The following is a 15,832-nucleotide window of genomic DNA, read 5'->3' on the forward strand; positions in this document are numbered from 1 at the left end:
AAATACCACGGTTAACACTATACATATCCAAAGTGTCTCCTATCTCTTCTCTACTCCTTGGTAATATAAATACAATAGAATATACTCCCGCTGTCTTAAACCATTTTGCCTTCCCCCTCCAACTGACCACAAAAACAAGTAGGTGGAAGCTGTGAACACCAGGATACCTGCTGGAAGAGGAAACCCACCAACAAAGGAACCCCCAACAGATAACAACAGAACAAGATGAAGAAGGGAATGGAAACCACACTAATCTTGACCCAGGAACGATCTGGAAATACAACTAAACGGTGGAAAAGTTACTCAGAACAAACAACTGAACAAGCGCAAGAGAGAAGCTTCAAAACCTTGTACACACAGAAGAACCAGCTTCAATACAACCTGTCCACAGCTGCACAACAGAATACAAGATGTGGTGAACAAAGTGACCCTCAGTTAACAAGCTGGTGGGAAGGACCCACCAAAGAAAGACCCAACAACAATCAAAACACAAAGACATACCAAGAGCCAACATAAACAACAGCCCAAGACCAGCGAGCTCAGGAGATCAAGGAGACTGCACCACTGAATCTCACAGGTCTTCTACCATAGAAATTCACACCAGAAATGCAAGGAGTCAGAACAGATAAATTTAAGAAGCAGAGAATAACAAGAAGTGTCTAACAAACAATGGGAAGATAAAGAAATAATCCCCAAATGAAAGGAAAGGAAGAAGATTCAGAAAGGATATTAAATGAAATAGGGGCAACTCAACTATCAGATTATTGAGTTCAAAGTAATGGTTATCAGGAAGTTCAATGAGCTAACAGAGAATTACCAAAAACTACAGGGAAACTACAGCAAACTCACTGCAAACTATATCAGTGTGAAAAAGAAAATAGAAACTATCAACAAGGGCCAAAAGGAGATGAAGACTACAATTCCTGAACTGAAGAACACAGTAGAAAGAATCAAACGAAAGCTCGATGAAGCAGAGGATCTGATCAGCAAGCTGGAGGACAAGGTAGAAAAAAATTCTGAGATAGAGCAAGAAAAGGAAAAGTGGCTCAGAAGGAATGAAGAGGGTTTAAGGGAAATGCAGGACAACATGAAACATAATAATATCGGTATAATAAGGATACCAGGAGGAGATGAAGAGGAAGGGATGGAAAACCTGTTTGAAAAAGTAATGATGGAAAACTTCCCTAATTTGATGAAAGGAAAAAGCACACAAATCCAGGAAATACAGAGAGTCCCTATCAAGAGGAACCCAAAGAGGCCCACTTCAAGACATATCATAATTAAAATGGCAAAATTCCAAGACAAAGAGAGAATCTTAAAGGCAGCAAGGGAGAAACAGGAAGTATAATATGCAAGGGAGTCCTGATAAGACTAGCAGCTGACTTCTCAATGGAAATGCTCCACTCCAGAAGGGATGGCAAGAAATATCCCAAGTAACGAGAACCAGAGGCCTGCAACCATGGCTACTTTATCCAGCAAGGCTCTCAATTAAAATGGAAGCCCAAATAAGGAGCTTCCCAGACAAAAGAAGCCTCAAAGAATATACCTCCTCCAAACCAGCTCTGCCAGAGGTGCTACAGGGTCTGCTTTAAGAACAGGAAGAAAACAGTGAGAGAGAGAAGGGAACACAGGTACTAAAAAATGGCAATTAATAAGTACCTGTCAATAATAACCTTAAACGTAAACAGGTTAAATACCCCAATCAAAAGATGTACAGTAGCTGAATGGACAAGAAATCATGACCCACCACAGATATGCTGTCTACAAGAGACCCACCTCAGAACAAAAGCCTTACACAATGAAAGTGAAGGGCTGGAAACAAACAATCGTAGCAAATGGACAGGAAAAATAAAGCTGGGGTAGCAATACTCATATCGGACAAAATAGACTTAAAAAAAAAAGAACAATAAAAAGAGACCCCGAAGGTCACTTCATAATACTCAAGGGAAGAATCCATCAAGCAGACATAAACATTGTAAATATATATGCACCCAACACAGGAGCACCCAAATACATAAAGAAAACCTTGGAGGACTTCAAGAGAGATACTGACAGCAACACAATTACAGTAGGAAATTTTAACACCCCACTATCAAAAAATGGACAGATCTTCCAAACAAAGCATCAACAAAAATAATGCAGCATTGAACAATGCCCTAGATGAAATGGACTTAACTCATATATACAGAGCCTTTCACCCCAAAGAAGCAAAATACACATTCTTTTCAAATGTACATGGAACATTCTCAAGGGTAGACCACATGACAGGACACAAAACAAGCCTCAACAAATTTAAGAACACTGAAATCACATCATAATTTTCTCTGACCACAAGGGACTGAAACTAGAAACCAACGTCAAGGGGGAAAAAAAACCCAAACCCCTCAAACTCATGGAGATTAAACAGCATGCTATGAAACAAGGAATGGGTCAAGAATGAGATTAAGGAAGAAATCAAAAAGTTTCTGGAAGCAATTGAAAATGAACTTAGAACCACCCAAAACTTACGGGACACAGCAAAAGCTATCCAGAGAGAAGTTCATAGCAATACAGGCCTACCTAAAAAAGACAGAAACATTTAAAATAAACAACCTAACCCTATGCCTACAAGAACTTGAGGAACAACTACAAAGACAGCTTAGAGCAAGTAGAAGGAAGAAATAACCAAGATCAGAACAGAGTTAAATGACATAGAGACTAAAAGCACAATTCTAAGGATCAACAAATCCAGGAGCTGGTTCTTTGAAAAGATAAACAAAATTGATAACCCCGTAAGCAGGCTCATCAAGAAAAAAAGAGAGAGGACCCAAATAAACACAATCAGAAATGAAAGAGGAGAGCTTACAACCGATACCACAGAAATACAAAGGATTGTAAGAAAGTACGACAAAGAACTAGATGCCAAGAAGTTTGAAAACCTAGGGGAAATGGACAAATTTCTAGAAAACTATAATCTAAAACTCAATGAAGCAGCAGCAGAAAGCCTGAACAGACCAATAACAGCTGATGAAATTGAAACAGTAATCAAAAAGCTTCTGACACACAAAAGCACTGGACCAGACACGGTTTGAAAGGAAAATTTTACAAAGCATGTAAGGGAGAGCTCACCCCCATCCTCCACAGATTATTCCAAAAAATTCAAGAAAATAGAAGGCTCCCAAACTCTTTTTATGAAGCACAAATCATCCTAATCCCAAAATCAGATAAAGACACAACAATAAATGAAAACTTCAGGCCAATATCGCTGATGAATGCAGACGCTAAAATCCTTAACAAAATATTGGCAAACCACACCCAGCAATACATTAAAAAATTCACAAACCATGATCAAGTGGGATTCATCCTAGGGATGCAAGGATGGTACAATACTCACAAATCAATAAACGTAATATATCACCAACAAAACGAAAGACAAAAATCACATGATCTATCAACAGAGGAGGAAAAAGTGTTTGATAAGGTACAGTACCTGTTTATGATAAAAACACTTAGCAAGGTGGGAATAGAGGGAGCATTCCTCAACATAATAAAGGCCATATATGAGAGACCTACAGCCAACATCATACTCAATGGACAAAAACTTAGAGCTTTCCCACTAAGATCAGGAACAAGACAAGGATGCCTGCTTTCACCACTCCTATTCAACATAGTATTGGAAGTCCTAGCCACAACAATCAGAACAGAAAAAGAAACAAAAGGCATCCAAATTGGAAAGGAGGATGTAAAACTGTCATTATTTGCAGATGACATGATAATCCTATATCATGTCACAGAAAATCCTATACACTCCACCAAAAAACTGCTTGACCTAATAAATGAATTTGGGAAAACAGCAGGATACAAAGTCAATCCAGAAATCAAAGGCATTTTTGTACAACAACAATGAAATATCAGAAACAGAAATCAGGAAAAAAAGTCCCATTTGATATAGCAACAAGAAAAATAAAATACCTAGGAATAACCTAACCAAGGAGGTATAAGACTTGTACTCAGAAAAGTCTACAGCACTGAAGAAAGAAATTAAGGAAGACACAAACAATTAGAAGCATGTACCATGCTCATTGATTGGAAGAATTCTCATAATCAAAATGGCCATACTACCCCCAAAGCAATTTATAGATTCAATGCAATACCTATTAAAGTACCAATGGCATACTTCCTAGATAGAGAACAAACGCTTCAAAAATTTATATGGAACTATAAATGACCCTGAATAGCTGCAGCAATTTGGAGAAAGAACAAAGCACGAGGTATCACAATACCTGATATCAAAATGTATTCCAAGACCATTGTAATCAAAACAGTCTGGTACTGTCATAGGAACGGACACATGGACCAATGGAACAGAATAGAGAGCCCAGAAATAAACCCAAGTCTCTATGGTCCGTTAATATTCAACAAAGGGGGCAGCCAAATAAAATGGAGCAAAGATTGCTCTTCAACAGATGTTGCTGGGAGAGCTGGACAGCTACATGAAAAAAAAATGAGACTTGACCACCAACTCACACCATACAGAAAAATAAATTCAAGGTGGATAAAAGACTTAAATGTAAGTCGTGACACCATTAAAGTCCTAGAGGAAAACATAGGCAGGAAAATCTCAGATATTCCATGCAGCAATATTTTCACTGATGTGTCCCCTAGAGCATGGGACATAAGGAAATAATAAACAAATGGGTTCTCATCAAAATAAAAAGCTTCTGCATGGCTAAAGAAAAGAGCATTAAAATTAAAAGAGAACCAACTATATAGGAAAACATATTTGCGCATGATACTTCAGACAAGGGTTTGATCTCCGAAGTATATAAAGAACTCACACAACTCCACTCTCTACAAAGACAAGCAACCTAATTAAAAAATGGGCAAAGGACTTGAACAGACACTTCTCCAAGGAGGACATACAGAGGGTCCAGAGACATGTGAAAAGATGCTCAGTATCCTAGTCATCAGAGAAATGCAAATTACAACCACAATTAGATACTGCCTCACACCATTGAGAATGGCCATTATAAACAAAGCAATGAACAACAAATGCTGGAGAGGGTGTGGAGAAAAGGGACCCTAGTGCACTGCTGGTGCAGTCACTATGTAAAACAGTATGGAATTTCCTCAGGAAACTAAAAATGGAACTGCCTTTTGACTCAGCAATTCCACTGTTGGGATTATACCGTAAGAGCCCTGAAACACCAATTCAAAAGAACCTATACACCCCAATGTTCATAGCAGCACAAATTTACAATAGCCAAGTGCTGGAAGCAACCTAGGTGCCCATCAGTAAATGAATGGATCAACAAACTATGGTACATTTACACAATGAAATTCTGTGTAGCAGAAAGAAATAAGGAGCTCCTACACTTTGCAAAAGCAAGGATGGAACTGGAAAGCCTTATGCTAAGTGAAATAAGCCAGGCGGTGAAAGACAAATACTGTATGATTTCACCATTAATAGGAACCTAATGAACAAAAGAAACAAGCAAGCAAAGTATAGACAAAGACATTGAAATTGAGAATGGGCTGACAGTGATCACAAGGGAGAGGGGAGCGGGTAATGGAGGAAAGGGGTGAAGAGTTTACAGGAACAATTATAAAGGACATATGGACAATAACAAGCGGGGGTGGAAATGGGGGCACCAGGTGGGGAGGACGGGGGTAGTGTGGAGGGGTGGGGGGAAAAGGCAGAAAATTGTACTTGAACAATAAAATTGTTTTTTTAAATTAGTTACCTTTGAGTGGAAAATTAAACTCTGCCAAGAGTATATTACTAGTATATGAGAGTTTTATCCTAATTTTGATTATTTGGTTAGTCAATAGTCAAAGGAGACTATTTCTACCCATTCTCCTGGAACCAATCTTACTATTAGAACGAGCATTTCCAAAATAGTTTAAGATTCTCTACTTACTGTATATATTGTATATTCTAGTTTAGTAGAAGGTATTATACTCCTAAACATAAGCAATTTATATTTGATCTCTCATGAGGATTAATGTATAAGGAAATATAGATAGATAGCTAGGCAAATCCAGAATTGTCTACAGTGGAGATGTCTTGATGTGAACAGTCAGATGATTAATGGTTATAAATAATGTACCACATGACTCTGTCTGCTTGGGAAGTCTATATTATGCCTATTGTCCTACTTTAAGTATTAATACTTCCCTCCTTCCACTAAAAGTGCTCCAGTTCAGTTAATGAGTTATATAGTCATCCCAATTAAAAGGAAATTGAATAGTTTCCTCTCCTCTTTTCTCCTTCCTTTACCTTGTGTGTATTTCCCCCCAGCGTGATAAAGATGAAGAGAATCATCAGCTACAGGATCAGCACAACACTAGATAAAGTGTGATATATGTCTCACAGAAAGTCTCAGAGAGAATTGAAACATAAAAATTTACAATAAAGGATCAGGTAGTATTAAGTGCCATGAGGGAAAAAATTTTTTTTTAGATTTTTAAATTACACAGTGATTTTTTCAATTTTCTTTTTTTGAAAAATTACTTTAGCGTTCAATTACAGTTATCTGCATTTTTGAAAAAAAATTTTAAGTAAGAAAGAGTGATGCTTAGAGTGAAGGAGTGCCTACTTAGATAAGAATCTGAGAAGGTCTTCTGAGAAGGCAATAAATGAGGAGAAATATGAAGGAAGTGAGAGAATGAATCATGAGACTATCTGGGGAAAAAATGATATAGACAGAGGAAACAGCAAGATGAAGGCTCTGAAATGGTCACATGTTTGACTTTTTAAGGAACAGGAACAAGGCTAGTGTGGATGGAGTAGAATAAGCAAGGGAGCAGTAGAAAACAGGATTGGAAATACTGCCAAGCGCTAGGTCATAAGGTTATGGTAAATAATGATTTTAATATATGTCATATTGGAAGCTATTGGAGGGTTAAAACCAAGGTGCCTACATGAGTTTTCTGTAAGGAAGACACTGGCTGCCAGGTGAAGAACAGACTGGTTAGAGGAAAGAATAGATACAGAGAGACCAGTTAGATGTCTACTGCTGTAGTTCGGGCAACAAATTAAATACAGGTGACCCTTTAACAACATAGGTTTGGACTGCTTGGGTTCACTTATATGTGGATTTTTTTCAATAAATACATTAGAAAAATTTTTGGAGATTTGTGACAATTAGAAAAAACTCAGATAAGTCACATAGCCTAGAAATATAAAAAAAAGTTAGATATATCATGAAATGCATAAAATACATGTATATACTAGTCTCTTTCATCATTTACTACCATAAAAATATACAAGTCTAGTATATAAGGTTAAAATTTATCTAAACTTACATGAACACTTACAGATCTTACATTGGTGCCATGCATAGTCGAGAGAAATGTAAGCAAATATAAAGATTTATAAATGTGAATAAATATGCAGTATTAAATAACTACATAAACTTAACTGTAGTAATACTGTACTACTGTAATAACTTCATAGCCGCTGCCTGTTGCTACTGTGGTGAGCTCAAGTGTTATGGGTAGCTGCTTTACACCATGTGACACTGATCATTTCCACATGAGCAGTTATCTCTCTGCAAAAACAGGTATTGTAGTAAAAAGTGATATACAAGTCCTTGTGTATTTTTCACTGTGTTTAGTGCAACACTGTAAACCTTGAATAATACCAGAGGACCCATACATGTCACTAGTGATGCTGGAAGTGAAGTGCTCCCAAGAATACAGAAAAGTCATGACATTACCAAAAGAAGTTCAAGTGCTTGTGATGTACCGAAAACTGAGGTCTGCAGCTATGACTGCACACAATTTCAAGATAAATGAATGCAGCGCAAGGACCATTGTAAAGAAAGAACATTTGTGAAGCTGTTGCTGCAGCTATACCAGCAGGTATGAAAAGTCCGCTTTTTTTGTGTGAAATTCCTCTTCATTTTGTACCAAAGTGCATACCTATAGATTAATATGATACAAGAAAAAAAGAAGTCATTATATGACAACTTAAAGCAAAAGGAAGGTTAAGGATCTAAAGCAGGAGACTTTTTAAAAAAAGATTTTATTTACTTATTTTTAGAGATGGGGGAAGGGAAGGAGAAAGAAAGGGAGAGAAATATTGATGTGAGAGAAAAACACAATCAGTTGCCTCTTTTGTCCCACCTGGGATGTGCAACCCAGGCATGTGCTCTGACTAGGAGTGGAATCAGCAGCCATTTGCCTCACGGAATGAGGCCCCAAGAAACTTAGCTGAGCCACACCTGTCAGGGCTAAAGCTGGTGAATTTAATGCCAGCAAAGTATGGTCTGATTTGGGTTTTAAAAATGTCAAGGCAATAGGAGAAGCAGCCTCTGCAGACCAAGAGGCAGCAGAAGAGTTTCTAGAGCCATTAAGAAAATAGCTGAAGAGATTCTCCAGAAGAGGTGGATGAAATGGAGGCAAGCATTTTATCAGAGTTTAGAGTAATGATTATAAGGATACTCACCAGCATGAAAAAAGACACAGAAACCATAAAAAAAAGACCACTAAGAAATAAAGGATGCAATATCTGAAATAAGTAACATGGAAGGAATACACAGTAGGTTAGATGAAGCAGAGAATCAAATCACTGATTTGGAAGACAAAGCAGAAAAAACACCCAGGCAGAGCAGCAAATACAAAAAGAATTTTAAACAATGAGGGGAACTTAAGAAACCTTTTGGACAACATGAAGCATAACAACATTCGCATCATGGAAATACCAGAAAGAGAAGAGAGTAAGCAAAGGATTGAGAAACTATTTGAAGAAACAATGACCAAAAATTCCACTAGTGTGGTGAGGAAAAAGACACACCAAGTTCAGGAAGCAAAGACAGTCCCAGAGAGGCCTACACCCAGACACATCATAATTAAAATAAGGCTTAAAGACAGGGAATCATAAAAGCCACAAGAGAAAAGCAGTTAGTTATATACATGGGAGCACCAATTAGACTGTCATCTGATTTCTCAATAGAAACATTTCAGGCCAGAAGGCAGTGGCATGAAAATATTCAAGGTGATGAAGACCAAGGACCTACATACAACCAAGGCTAAGAAAAGACAGGTGGCAAAATCTTGGATGTTGATTGTAGCAATATTTTATCTGCTATATCCTCCCAGGCAAGGGAAACAAAAGGAAAAATAAACAAATGGGACAACATCAAACAAAAGTTTTTGCACAGCAAAGGAAAACATCAGCAAAATACAAAAACAATCCACAGAATGGGAGAACCTATTTGCCAATACATCTGATAAATTTACAAAACTCAATACCAAAAAACCAAACATCCCAATTAAGAAATGGGCAAAAGACCTGAATAGACACTTCTCCAACTAGGACATACAGATGGCCAATAGACATATGAAAAGATTCTCAATGTACTAATTATGATAGAAATACAAATTAAAACCACAACAAGATATGATATCAGACCTGTCAGAATAGCAATCATCAATGAATCAACAAACAACAAGTGCTGGGGAGGGTGTGGAGAAAGGGAAACCCTTTTGCACTGTTGGTGGGAATACAGACTGGTGCAGCCACTGTTGAAAGCAGTATGTAGATACTTCAAAAATTAAAAATGGATCTACCTTTTGACCCAGTGATCTGACTTCTGGGAATATATTGGAAGGAACCCAAAACAGTAATTTGAAAGAACATAAGCACCCCTATGTTCAGTGCAGCATTATTTACAATTGTCATGATATGGAAGCAGCCCAACTGTCTATCAGTAGATGAGTAGATAAAACAACTATGGGACAATTACACAATGAAATAATACGTGGCTGTAAAAAGACTGTATTTACCCTTTGCGACAGACACCATGGAGAGACCTGGAGAACATTATGCTAAGTGAAATAAGCCAATCAGAGAGAGACAAATATCATATGATTTCACTCATACATAGAATCTGATAAACAAACTGAACAAGGAAAACAGAGACAGATTCACAGATGGAAAGCATGATGACAGCTAGTGGGGAGGGGATGGTGGGACTGAGCAAAAAAGGAAAAAGGACTCATGGACACGGACAACAGTGCAGTGATTGCTGGGGGAGGAGGTATAACTGGACTTAGTGGTAATGGAAAAGTTACAATAAATATTAAATTTTAAAAAAAGAAGTAAAGGGTGAGCTTTAGGTATACAGATGTATCATTTATTTTAAGAGGCCAACAATTGAGAATGAAGGGCAGAAAACAGGTAGTTGAAATTTAACATGCTGCTTTGCTGGTGTGCAGGAGGAAGAACAGAGCTGCAATTAACCAAGGCTGATCGTACTAATGAATTGACAGAAGGGCTAAAGAGAGCTGAGAGTATGAAAGACAGTGTTTACAGTGAGGAATCTGAGCAAGGCAAGAAGGAAAGGGAGAACACAAAAGAAGTGATAGACAATAAAAAACTGAACTGGAGGTCTTCAAAGGGTATCTTTAAAAATCTCTGTAGTAGGGGAAGTGAGCTGAAAAGAAAGGGAGTGCTAGTCAGATAGTATGAAATGCTTAAAACTGAGATTTTATAAGTGGTATAGTCCAGTGATTTTCAACCAGTGTACCCCAAGAATTAAAAATATGCAATACCTGAGTATTTAGTCAGGGACCTTGACCTCTTACCCCTTAGATCATCCACCCCCAACCCCCTGCCAAAAATGACAACAGCCAACACAACAATAGCCATCTGGTGTGAAAAAATCAAAACTCTACTTTTTTTGTTAGATAAGCAAAAAATGCATTTTTTCATGTGCTGCAGAATTTTAGCAATTAGTATGTATATGCTATGATATGAAAAAAGTTGAAAATTGCTGGTATAGTCAATGCTAATGAGGTCTTAAATATAACCATTTGAGCAAGTCATTCAAATGAAAGAAAAAACAAGATCCTGGAAGTTCAGGGTATCAAAGAACTGATATGTAAGATTTTGGATAGATCACTCAAGAATATTGATAATTACTAAGAATGGGTCCAGAATAGTGGACAGAAAAAAGATAGTAAAACAGGTGTTCAAACCATCAGTAAGTAAGTAGTGATTTGTGGAAACACAAATGACTAGAAGAGGAATTAGACAATACTCTCGGATGATATCTCCATTTTTTGAGAGAGAGAAAACGTATAATTATCTATAAGTATCAGTACGATAGGCAAGGAATACAAACAACTCCACTTGCTGGTCCCATAATGCAGACATGGGACAGATAAAAGTTTCATTTTTTGTGAGGGTTGTACTCTCAGAAATTAAGTTTAAAACGAATGTGGAATATAAGATTGGTCCTGATGGTATGCTTGGGGGAAGTCGGTAAAATGTGGAAAGTCAGTTAAATTTAGTTGTCTATCTGTGACTGATTTAGCTACTTGCAAAAAGAAATTTTGGGAGGGTTGGCAGGGAACTCATGGTCTCACGGAGAATCTGAGGTGCTCTTTGGGGCCCCTCCCTTAAATCTTGCAATTGAAGGGTGCTAAGATCTGTAATTCTTAAAGTGTACAGCTTACACTTACTGTTAACTTAGTCAACACTATTTACTGAATGCTTGAGTGAACTACATTACCCTAGGTGCTATAATTCCTAATTATCTGTATTTGAATTTGTCTAAGATTATCCAAGTTAAGCAATATAAAAAAACATAATAAAATAATAATAGCTGCCAGGCACTATTTTAGGTATGGTAAATATATTAAATGATGTAATAAATTAACTCAATGAGGTTGATACTCTTATCTTTTTTGAGGCAACATATCCAAAGCATAACTCTAAAAATCAAATCCTTTCTAATCCAGATTATATTTGTTTAAAACACTATTATTCTTTTTATACAAACTATATACAATTCCATATGGATATCTGAACAGAGTTTTCTTATATTTTAATTTAGAACAGGTTTATTTTTTCCCTCTGAAAAGATTATTTAATTCATGTGCCTAATACTCATTAAAATTTTAGAGAGCAGACTGACAGGTGTCAGGGGAGTTGCAGGGCTGGGTGAAAAAGGTTAAGGTATTAAGCAAAAAATCCAAAGTGAAACAAAAAATAAACAAATAAACTCATAAACACAGACAACAGTATGGTGATTACCAGAAGAAAAGGGAGAGGGGGGTGGCAGAAGAGAGTACAGAGGGGATAAACAGTGATGGAGGAAGACTTGACTTGGGGTGGTGAACACACAATACACAGATGATATATCATAAAACTGTACACCTGAAACCTATAATTTTATTAACCAATGTCATCCCAATAAATTCAATAAAAAGAAAATTGCTCTTTTCCAATTGTAAGTCATCATGTCTATTCCATTCACTCTTGGGAACAGAACTTTGCTGTTTTCAGTTTAATTTGGCATGTCAATTTTTGAGGAATGGGCAAACCTAATTTGAACATTTACAGTGATTCATGTTAGGGAATTTTCAAGTAGTCTAAAATATAGGAATAGTTGGTAAATCCACATTCAAAGTGACCTACCACTTCACAGCTGTTCAAATTTTACAACTGCTATTCTCATTAATAAACACAAATATCACCAAGTAGATAAAACTTTTTACCTAAGAGCTAATCAGGTATGAGAGTCTAGAAGTACTGTACTGAAATTTAAAAAACCCAATATAAAATTTTGTCCTAGACTGGAACAGAGCTTGAATTTGCTAAGTTAGATAGGAACACACTGGCATCAAGTATCCTAAACACAAGAGAAGGAATTCTGTGATGTGAAACTAAAGAGGACTTGACAGCGAATAGGCCACTTTTTCTGTAACTATTCCAAAACATAAGTAGTATGAAGCCCCCAACAGAAAAATTCATAGCAAAGTAAAATAATTCACAAGAAACTCATCTTAATGTAACATTAAAAAAAACAACAACAAACAGAAAAACAAAAACCCACAATGTAAACTTTTGGGATACAACCAAATGACAAATATTAGAAACAGTTTATAAGGTGTATGGTTATCATCATTGAGTGGGGACTCAAAAAGGTAAGGAGAGATCAGGGGCATGGAGAATATTTATGGCTTGAAGAAAATATGAAAAATGGAGGGGAATAAAAGGGAAGTGGAGAAAGAGATGGATTGCTATGAATAAGTAAAGACACGGGGGAAGAGAGTAAATCCAATAAACATAATTATCCAAGTGGTTTCAGACTAGGTACCATGTTTTGGAAGGCCATGAGCTAAAAGGTTCCAGGTGACTGACATAGAAATTAATAAACTCCATAAACACTTATTGAGCACCAACCATATAACAAGCCCTATTCTACAAGTTTATAACTACTTGCCTTCCTAATCATTTAAAAAAACATTAATGACTTCCTACTAAGTTCCAGATATTATAGTAGCACTGGGTATATAATCTCAGTTATGAAAATGAATACTTCAAACAGACAAGCCATTTAAATGAATCTGTAAGGAAAATAAAATTTTATTTATAGAGGATATCTGAGGGGGTATTAAATCAGAGTAATGACTTTCAAATTAATAAAACTTGATTTAATAACAACTCTCCAAATTGCCAGGTATATCATGTAGTGTAGTTATAAGAAATTAGATTCAAAGCTAATCTTGGTATCAAATCTTAAAAAGAATACTTCTGACAAGAGCGATATAGGAGACCTGGTCATTGTCATCACTGTGGTTATTTATCAATCACATAACAAAACTCTATCAATATCATACTACTATATCCATAGGTATATAGTACATGCTCCACTGAGAAATTTCATTAATCTACTTTATTTTTTCACTATATAGAAATTCTTCTACTGCTAAAAAATAAAACGTCCAGCCATTAGGAGATGAAACAGAAAAATATATTCTGGCATCAACTAAGATCCAACTATGTCTAATGCTTTCTCAGTCCTATTATATCTTATCCAATAAAATGAATTCCAGTGACACAGCACAAAAGACTTGTATATATAAAATATCCAAGTTTTCAGTTAGAAAAATATATATAATAAAAAGTGACCATTGGTATTCCAGAGCAGAAGAAATGAAAGCCAAAATCTTTGACCAAATGTCTACCCTTCTAAAGATGACATGCAAAGATAATGAAAAAGATAAGTAATGCAAAGATCTGAAAGAAATAAAAACAAGTCATTTATTAGTATACACAAATGATCTGAATCAAATGGGGAAAAAACTTTAAATGACTTTGTAGGATCAACTGCAAATAGTTTGTATTAAAACTCTGACTTTATTTTAGTGCAATACAGAAGAGCAACCTTTTATTTTAACTCCTAAGTAAGTATAATGTAATTCTGAGGTTTCAATAGTTGCCTTTTCATTTGTATGCCCTTAATAAGATGAATTATATTATCAATGGCAGTGTATATGTGTCTGTATACATATATAGTATTATATATTTTTGTAAATTATAAAGTTAAAAATGTTTTAACATATCTTTCTTTTGACAATAAAAAATATCATTTACTATTCATCTTCAATGAATAACAATGCCAAACTTTAGTCTTTGCGACCCTTTTCTGATATGTGTAATCACAGTCAAAATCAAGCAAGTTAAATTTGGGGGGCAGTTTAATCTAAGAGTTAAGTAAGTTGTTGCCTCTGAATAAGTTTCATTATAAGCAATCTTAGTGCCTACATAAAAAAAATTTATGACTCTTCCTAGCCCTAGTAACTCCATTTCTCTCAACCATGAAAGAAGAGTAAGTAGAATTTCTTAAGAAATCTGACAGTGTTTAAAAATCAAACTATTGAAAGGTAATTCTAGTAACTAAAAGAAAAGCTGTTGACAGTTTAGGCTTATTGTACTGCTTCTAATTATACATATATTTTTAAGTTTTAAAGAAATTTATTTTTTAAAAGCCCTAGGGTATGTGTACATACAGAGTCTGGCAGAAGTAATGCCTGCTTGGGGGTAGCTGGTAGGGCAATAATATGGGCGTAATAATTTAGTTTTAATTTGAAATTTCACCTAAAATGTCATATATGGTTGCTTGAGCATGATATTGTTATGTTACAGAATAACATGCTTATGATTTTGTAATAAAAAAAGGGGCATTATTTGTGCCAGACCTTGTATTTTGTTAATTTAAATATTACTGATGTCAAAGGAAAAAAGCATTCTCACCTTGTTTTTAAATTAGACTATTTTTCCTTTCATTTTTATGAAAGTTGAATGAATATGTTAAAATATATTCAAATATATTACCCCAACCCTCTTTTAATACCAATAGGTATTTCACTTGAATTATTAATTTTATATTTTGCTTATTTTCAATACTCATTTCCTCAAAAATTTTTTTTAATTTCAGAGACTTTTAGTGCTTGCTCATCTCTAAACTGTCAATTGATTATTTAAAAAATATTCTTATAATTGTGTAATTACACAAGTTTATTGCTTTCAAATTAACCCTAAGTAATATATATTTATAAAAATGGAAGGATGCATTAAATTCCCTGAATAAACCATAATTTAATATAATTTTAAGATATAAGGATACACATAATAATAGTATTTCACAATTTCAATTCACTATATTAAATTTAATCTATTCTCAAAACAGAAAATAAAAAAATATTTCAACTTATCTTCTTTCACCTTATTACTATAATAATATCTAATGACATACAAAAAGCTAAATATGTAATTTCTGCTGTCAGACATTATACCTTATAGCATTTAACAGTCTAAAGAGGAGACAAGCAATATCAATTTACATTTTAATTTATATATCAATAGCTTTTTATTTGCAAAGTTATTCAACAGAACCTGAGACTGTTTTGTTTGGCATTACATAAGATCAAAAGGGAAAATATTTTTTCTTCCCCCTTTCATGCTGAAGACCTACACAAATGGACAAAAAAAACACATTTCTGCATATCCAAGGTTTCAGAGTATTATATTTTTCAGATTATATTTTTTAATAAT

At 35.3% G+C, this 15,832-nt stretch overlaps 1 protein-coding gene across 14 annotated transcripts in view; it reads right to left on the reverse strand.

The window, feature by feature from the left end:
- Positions 1-15,832, reverse strand: part of DLG1 (discs large MAGUK scaffold protein 1) — a 280,465-nt gene that overhangs the window by 176,274 nt on the left and 88,359 nt on the right. The window lies entirely within an intron of this gene.

This window comes from Phyllostomus hastatus, unplaced genomic scaffold (assembly GCF_019186645.2).
Source record: "Phyllostomus hastatus isolate PE091 unplaced genomic scaffold, TTU_PhHast_1.1 phas_contig_86, whole genome shotgun sequence".
NCBI lineage: Eukaryota > Metazoa > Chordata > Mammalia > Chiroptera > Phyllostomidae > Phyllostomus > Phyllostomus hastatus.